This window comes from Eumetopias jubatus, unplaced genomic scaffold, assembly GCF_037043125.1.
Source record: "Eumetopias jubatus isolate StellerSeaLion01/CBP00866 unplaced genomic scaffold, mEumJub1_p1.0 scaffold_1, whole genome shotgun sequence".
Classification (NCBI taxonomy): Eukaryota; Metazoa; Chordata; class Mammalia; order Carnivora; family Otariidae; genus Eumetopias; species Eumetopias jubatus.
The window spans coordinates 31,056,829-31,065,786 of NW_028274807.1; the positions used below are offsets into that span (position 1 = coordinate 31,056,829).

The following is an 8,958-nucleotide window of genomic DNA, read 5'->3' on the forward strand; positions in this document are numbered from 1 at the left end:
ATATATAAAACTTTCTTATCTTTGTATGTCTGAAGGAATGGATATTTTGTCATTTGAATGACCACATGTTTTAAATGAGTAAACGAATGTTGTATACATAGTATTTTGCTTGGCACAGTACAGTGGGGCCTGGCAATAACAAATCATACAATCTCATTATGAACTAGTTGGAGGCAATATAAGGCATAGAGTGAACATTATATTAGAAGTAGAAAGTGAAGCAAGTCATACATGATTGTGAGTGTTGCAGAAATCCATTTCAGGAGTTGACAGGTAGGAGGGAGCACGGAGGTTTGGTGTGGGCAGGCGAGATTTCAACATTAAAGGGATTGAGTTGAGGGAAGGATTGATCGAAGATAGCCTGGAGGAGGGGAAGCTGACGGGACTCAGGCTCTAGCCCACAGGAAACTGTAGTCTGATGAAAGAACCAGTGAACTGAGCAAACATCTCCAATTTGGTGGAATCCAAAATATGATAAATGCATGCAGAGTGTTACCTTGGCGTTATGGAAGGCGGGTACCTACTTCAGACTCTAGGAGTTAAGATAGGAATCCCAGACCAAATAATACCTCAGTCTCTATTCCTCCTAGCCGAAGAAGATAAATGCGAGGGCTTCACTTTCCCTATGCAAAAGCTACAGCATCGTAAATATAATATAGTAAGTGGTAAGCAGAATAGTCAGTGGTATGGAATGTTTGGAAAACAACAACAGAAAAAAGATACAGTGGAGAAAGAGTGAATGGAATGAAAAGAGGTAGAGTAAGAATGCCTAGACTGAGAGAAGACCTAAAGGAACACAAAGAGTCTCCTATGCCCCCTTCACAAGCTTCCTTTTCCGTCCTGGAGAGGTAAGGACATGTCATCCTCAACGGGGATTTATGCTTTTGTAAATGGGAAAATTCAATTCTATCTCCAAATTTTATGTATCCAGCCTTGCCCTGCATGTGGTAAGTTTCCCAATAAAGAATGCCATATAAGCCAAAATCTACAAGCTAAATAAATATCGTAATTATAGTACACTGTGAAATATTCCCGCTTAGAAAGTGTATAGTTTCATGTAAACAACAACAGGAAATACCAGACACAAGCAGAATGAGAGCAATTATGATTAATACAATACAACCCCAAGTAGGGCAGAGCGACTTTCTACACATGTGCAATTGAATGCAGTAGAGCCAAACCAGACCCCAGGGCTCAAATAGGAACTTCATTAGGGAAAATTAAAAACAATACACAATGCTGATAAATCTTGCAACAATAATCTGCCTGAGGACCAACTACAAAAGGAGCACCAACAAATAAAACTATATCCTGCAAGGAATACATGAATGAAAACAAGGATAATAATGTGCAATAAAACTTAGTAGGGAAAATGAGTTTGAAAGCAAATCTTGGTCTTCCTGTCTTTCCTCCCTCCCATTCTGCCTTCCCCCAGGATCCTAATGAGTTGTTGATTATCTCTTTTTAAAAGACCAACTACAGAAAAGCTTAGAAACATGAAAAATAATTAGAGCATAAGACTAAGTATGGATAATTATGAAATGGCAAAATATAATTAATCATCCATTCCCTGCAAATGTCTCTTCTAAAATGACTCCATAGTTTTAAAATGCACAAGAACTTTACTTTTGTAATACACACACACTCATAAACATACACATAGAAACAGCACACAAACTATGTGCTGACAAAATTAACTTACTATAAGACTTAGGGGCAACTTTCAACCTACTCTTGAACGTGAGTTTGCTACATTAGCTCCCCAGGCATAAACTATACCTGCTCTACACTTTGATATCATTCCTTAGTTATAGCTCGTCATCAGGGATTTCAAGTTTTCCATGTCTGAATTTAGTGCTATTAGAGATGATTTCCACCTCCCTTGAAGACATGTATATTTATTTTCCTAACCATTTGAGACTTGAGAGAGGGTTTCTAAATAAAGATTGTGAAATATTTAAAAATGTACGACACTAAAACACCATGTCTTATACTCCTTTTGCAACTGCCAGTTTCTGACACAACAGTGAATTGAAGGGCTGCCTAAATATTGAATTGATTTGAATATCCTGGCACCCACTGAATTATTTTACCACATTAAGTTGAATGGCATTGTGACTTTCCTTGTAAAAGCATTCATTCCATTTGACTAAATACCCCAAGAGCTTAAAGTCTAAACATTTTGCAAAATAAGCTAATTAGTAGTGGAAACAGGATAGAAGGCAACAAAAATGTGTTTAGAAGCTAACAGGGTTGTTGAGCAGTAAGTTTGGACTTAAACCCACCTAAGAGGAGCAAAACATCTTATCGCATCATTTTACCACTTTATGTCAAAGTAAACAGCATGAAACTCCTCTGAAGAGACAGATTTATTCTGCTAAAATCTCAAGCAAGCAAAAATTTAGCAGGAGATTTTTTGTATACATGGTGAGTAAGCCAGTAGCACTATCTTCAGCTGCAGCTTTGCAAAAGCAGGAGGACTGTTTTTCAAAGAGATCATTTTTTTTTTTAATATAAACCCTTTATAAAAGCTGAGGATTGAAGTCACAGTAAATATTACCTTATTCGAGGCAATTTTATTGGTGGTGTTAAACTGTAGGCAGTAGACCAGTATTTTTTTACCTGGAGAGGTCAATCCACTTAAGCAACATATACTTAGGGAGCAAACAGAGTCAGTATTTTCCTGTGAGAAGATCCTTGCATCATCTGAAGCATTTAGCAAATGCCTGAGTATTGCATTATATGGAAGAAATTGTCCTTGAACTAAAAATGATTCCTGCATGTGCTCTCACAAGGAACTTCTCACTGAAGGAACTCAGCTGTGTTATGGAAAATGCACTACCTTCCTTGAGCCCACCAGAAGTCACTCAATGTACTCTTAAGAAACAAGACACTCATCAATTAAATGAGTGAAACTATGTTTCTCCATACAGGTGTTGATGAATGGGTGGGTTTCCTCAGTACAATGAGTGCTCAGTGGCAACTATCAGGGAAAACTAGGCAACAGGTTTCAGCCTTCTTAACATTTCAATTCTGGTTTCCTTGTTTACTATAATAAAAGTATGTATTTTGGGGGCGCCTGTGTGGCTCAGTCATTAAGTGTCTGCCTTCGGCTCACGTCATGGTCCCAGGGTCCTGGTATCAAGCCCCGCATCAGGCTCCCTGCTCAGTGGGGAGCCTGCTTCTCCCTCTCCCACTCCCCCTGCTTGTGTTCCCTCTCTCGCTGTGTCTCCTTCTGTCAAATAAATAAATAAAATCTTTAAAAAAAAAAAGAGTATGTGTTTTTTTCCCCTAATTGTCGATCCAAATTGTTAAGGTTCATATGAAAAACAAGGGGTAAATTATAAGAAAAAATACAATTTTTATTAAAAATATTGTTGTTAGAATACTCCATGTATCACATAATGCTTTTGGATGCAAGGAACAGAATATGTCCCAAAGAAAATGCTTTAAAAATACAGACTTAATATAACTTAACAAGCTGTCAATGTATAAATAATGTCAGAGTGGTCGCAGTGAATGAGTTGGCAACAAAATAAATGTAATTAGTTGTGGAATAATTTTGCCCCAATTCTACCCACTCTTTCTCATTAAATTAAGGGGGAAAATGGCATAGAGTTTTAAAACCATGTTCAAAACAATATTTTTTGTCATTTAGAGATATAGACATAAAAAAGAGACTCGTCTGTGATGTTGATTATTTTCAAGTAATCATGTTTTATACAGATTCTGAAACATTCCAGCAGAATATAGGTTATCTTAAGATCTTTCCAGATTTATGTGAATCTTCAGACATTTTAGAAAAGATGGAGTTAGTGGGCTCCCAGATGGAAAAGGCAATGAAGAATAATAATTAAATAAAGTGTTTAATGTGGATAACCTAGGGGTTCTCAAAAGTATCTTTCCAGTACCCGGGGTGTCCTCAAGACATTTTCAGAGAGATTGTGAGGTCAACGCTATTTTTATTATAATCCTAAAATATTACTTGTCTTTTCCACCGAATCTATCTTTACAATGATAGTGCAAAAGTAGAGGTAGGTCAAACTGTTCCTCCTTGAACACAAATCAAGTTAGTAGCACCAACCGTACTAGTAGTCATTGATTGTATTCTTCAGTGTACCCACCGTATTAGGTGCTAGGCCTACCATAGCAAAGTATCACAGACTAGATGACTTAAAAACAGAAATTCATTTCCTCACAGTTCTGGGGACTAGAAGTCCAAGGTCAAAATACTGGCAGAGTTAGTTTCTTCTGAGCCCTCTCTCCATGCTTGTAGAAAGCTGAGTACTTCCAGTGTCTTTATATGGTCTTCCCTCTGTGTCCTAATATCCTCCTCTTATAAGGACAGAAGTCATATTGGATTAAGGTCAACCCTAATGTCCTCATTTTAACTTAGTTACCTCTTTAAAGACCCTATCTCCAAATGCAGTCACATTTTGAGGTAGGGCTGGTTAGGAATTCAACACATGCATTTTGGAGGGGACAGAATTCAGCCCATGAATTACACCATCACAAAATTCCCTTTAAAAAAGGAAAAAGAAAATTTGATGAAGCAGTAAAAAGTATTGATTTATTAAATCTCAATCCCTGAGTACATATTTTTTATTACTATGTGCGATGAGGTGGATGGGAAATACCCATAAAGCACTTCTGCTTCACACTGACATATGAATAGGAGTCCCAAGATAAAACATGTGTTTTTAAAATAGAACATATTTACTTAAAATAACTACTGCCTACTTGACACTCAACAGACTTTTTTTCAAAAATGAAAGATGTGAGTCTAACACTTCAAGCAAAGATGAGAGTAGTATTAATGATGACATTTGAGCTTTCAAGCAAAAATTAGAATTTTCGAAAATGTGCATGGTTTTCATGTACCATAAAATTGACAACTTCCTAATACTTAAAGGTGTTTCTAGTAACACTGGTAATGATATTGGTATATATGGTTTTTGATATTATGTAACAAAAAGAGCCAACAGTTGGAAGATCTGCATAACTCCATGAGTCAATATTTTCCAAATGGCCAAAGCATGATACTTAAAGTCTTACATAAACAAAGGATCTATTCCAAGTGCATGATAGACTAATGGATTTTAATGTAACAGAGTTTTAAAAATTAACTGATATGGTTTCAAATTTTACATTGCAACTTATTTTCAGAAAATTCCATTTGTCAAGTTTAATATATTATCAGAAAAAGCATATCCATTGTTATCTGAAAGGACTATTAAAATACTCTTCCTTTTTCAACTATATATCTTTATAAGGCAGAACAGAAGAGCAGCTGTGCCCGACTCTTAGAGGATTCTTCTCCTGCCGAGGCACTGGAAGAAGCATATATTTCTGGGGGTGAAGTTACAAGATTCTGGAGATCCCATAGGCCTGGGTGACTCAGTGAGTGGTTGGAGCAGAGTCTCATGATGGGCATGTGCCATTAATGAAGAGGATGAGCTATACAATTTGCCCAATGCAAATGTGATTGTACTGAATGAATGCCGTTGCGTTGTACATTTAAAAAGGGCAAAATTCATGTTACCTATATTTTACCACAATTAAAAAAAAAAAAACCAAAACTTTAAGAATACCAAGATAATGACAGCAGTTAAACCAAACATTGGCCCTTCTTGAGCATGGAGCCCTGAGTGACTGCCTATCTTGCAAGCCCATGAAGCTGGCCTTATTAGAAAGAAATCAACCTTTATTGTATTAAGCCATTGGGATTTTAGTGTTACTTATTATCACAGCATCACCTGACATGTCCTGAATAATAAAGAGCTGAAGAAGGCTTAACTAAAGAAATGACTTTCTAAACTGATATCCAGAGAATAAATAGGAATTAGCAAAGTGAATAGAAGAGAAGACTTGCACAAGGAGAAATGGCAGCGGCGCCTGGGTGGCTCAGTCACTTAAGCGTCTGCCTTTGGCCTCAGGTCATGATCCCAGGGTCCTGGGATTGAGCCTCACTTCGGGCTCCCTGCTCCATGAGAAGCCTGTTTCTCCCTCTCCCTCTGCCTGCCGTTCCCCTTGCTTGTGCTCTCTCTTTCTCTCTGTCAAATAAATAAATAAAATCTTAAGAAAAAGAAAAAAAAGGAGATGGAATAACATATACTAACACCCTTAGTAAGAAGAGAGAATAACAAACACAGCATAATGATACCCCATTTGCTGGCTATTGCTGTTGTCCCTCCAAAATACTCTTCACCATCCAGCTTTCTGCCTCAGGAGATGACCTGTATGGGCTTTAACAATGGATTCCCTTAACTTCGGCTTATAGTTAGATTTGGCCACTGGAGAGCTCTGAACTTTTTGTTTTTTTTTGCTTTTTCTTTTTTTAAAGCTGAGGGAAGAATAAAGAAGCCAGTACATTTATTTCTCTGGCCCTCTCTATGAGGTTGTCTCAGGTAATGCCTCAGGTAATGCCTCAGGTAATGCCTTTCCACTAATGACATTCAGGTCTTCTCCAAAGGGATCTTTCTTCCTAGGTTCCATAACCACTTCTATCCCATAATCCCTTTGGTCCTAAGGATGGTAGTGCGTTCTGGTTGTGGTTTCAATCTGTCTTACTCACATATTTGTAAACAGTTCCTTCACTGAACCCTTATTGAATTATCTTGTTTTAAGAGGCACCGTATTGTTCCCATTTAGGCCCAGTATGATAATGCCAGTATCAGAGAGCAGAAGAATGAATACAGCTTGAGATGTGGTTAGAGAACAATGTAGAGACCAGGTCCATGTGGATATGTGAAGCAGTTTTGCCCACCATCTTTTAAGAGAAGCCACTGAAATACATGCTGGAGGCATGTTATGAATGTAGGTACATTTTTAGAAGAAAGCTTTGAAAAAAATACAACTTAGACTCTATTCCAGTGGATGTATTAATCCTTGCACCCTACATAAAAAAATCCATTTTTTTCTGCAAAGTAATCACAAAACTCTTGTCATTAATCTGTACAGAGAATTATAATACATATGAGTTAGAGAATAATGTAACCAATTCAGCTGCCTTCTCTATAGAAGAACAAAAGTGTATAATCAGTCCAGAAGGACAACCCTAGGGGTAAGAGGGCACATGTTTTTAGGTTTAATTATCTCTAAACTCTAGGTAATTACCCATAATTTCAAAGTAAATCTCAATTACACTACCTGGTTTATATTTTTTTTCATTCCCGTAAAGAAATTTGCATCATACTTCTTTTATAGTTAGAAGAATCATTATAGCTACCAGTTGAACCATAGATTTGTACCTCATTGTGGCTAATAATGGTACTTAATTAGAATAACCAGACTAGCTAGAATAATTGGTTACCACCTGGAATACTTTATTATAATAAAAGGAAATCATGCTATCTATTCATGTCCATTCATGTCCATTTCCTAAACCCAGAAATACTTATTTCCTTTTCATCAAGTTGTGTTTTAGAAAAAGTTGTATGTTGTATACACTCCTAGGAAGTGAATTGTGACCCTTCCTCCCCCAGTCATATGTTGAAGTCCAAACTCCCAATACGACTGTATTTGGAGATAGGACCTTCAAGAGGTAATTGAAGTTAAATGAGGTCATAAGGGTAGGACCCTAATCCAGTAGGATGGGTAGGCTTATAAGAAGAGCAGAAGAGTAGAAAAGAAGCATGCCACAGAGGAAAGGCCATGTGAGGAAATAGCATGAAGGAGGCTGTCTGCAAGCGAAGGAGATCTCTCCCCAGAAACCAACCCTGCTGGACCATGATCTGAGACTTCCAGCCTCCAGAATTATATGAGAAATAAATTTTTATCATTTAAGCCACCCCATCTATGGTATTTGTTATGACAGCCCAAGCTGACTAACACAGACTTTGGGACTGAGAAATGGAGTGCTACTGTGACAAATACTTATAAAAAAGGAAGTGCCTTTAGAACTGGGTACTGGGTAGAGGCTGGAAGAGTTTGAGGTACACGCTAGAAAAACCCTAGATTGAGAAGAAGGAACTGTTGACAGAAATGTGGATGCTAAAGGTAATTTTGGTGGGAGCTCAAAAAAGCAAAGGGGAGCTGGAGAGAAAGTTTCCATCTTCTTAGACAATACATAATCATGAACAGAACGTTGGCCAAAATATGGATGTAAAGACCATTCTGGTGTGATCTTAGATGGAAAGGAGAAGTATGATTTTCCCAGAAAAGCATACATCTGGTGACATGTTTGAGGAGTTTTTTGGGGAAAGAATTGGCAGGGTCCCCATTTTGTGGGTTGTAAACAAAGTGCAGGAGTTGAGCAGTTTTAAGTTCTGCCTTGGCAGAACTGTGATGTTCCCTGCATCCAAAGAGATTGAAGGGGAACAATTAGGCTGGGGGAATTAGAGAATCTAACTGATATTTCCTGTGGTCTTGTGGCCGTCATGCAAATGGATGCGTGTAAGGGTAGCTTAAATGGCTGAAATGCGAGGTTCCAAGACAAGTGGGTTGGTGGCATGCAAAGTTTGAAATCTGTTTGAGATTGCCATAGATAATCTAAGACTGCCTGGGGCATATTAGCTTTGGGAACTTTGGTTACAGTGTAGGCCAAGGAGGCCCTTATTGATATCCATTTTTATTTTTCTTTAAATATGGAACACTTTACAAATTTGTGCGTCATCCTTGTGCAGGAGCCATGCTAATCTTCTCTGTATCATTCCAATTTTAGTATATGTGCTGCCAAAATGAGCATTCAGTGTCCATTCTTTAGGGCCTGGGAAGTGGATCCAGGCCACTTCCCAGGAGGCATCTAGGAGGCATAGGAGGCATCTAGGCATAGCCAACAATTGGAGGAATAGGTTGAATTGGCTGTTTGGAGGAGGTATTGTGCCTCCTTAGGGGAGCCTTAGTATTACCAGTGGAAAGTGACAGCAAACAATATAAGAAGAGCAGAAGAGGAGTGATATTTCACAATGGGCAGGTCTTTTTGCTATTTTTGGATTAGAGCCAATTATGTGAGCATAG

The 8,958-nt window shown here is 38.0% G+C and overlaps 1 non-coding gene across 1 annotated transcript; it reads right to left on the reverse strand.

Annotated features, from left to right (window-relative positions):
• Positions 1 to 8,579: 8,579 nt before the first annotated feature.
• Positions 8,580 to 8,686, reverse strand: LOC114219502 (U6 spliceosomal RNA). The gene has a single exon (XR_003611389.1). It is a non-coding gene; the product is annotated as a U6 spliceosomal RNA (small nuclear RNA).
• Between the last annotated feature and the right edge of the window lie 272 nt (positions 8,687 to 8,958).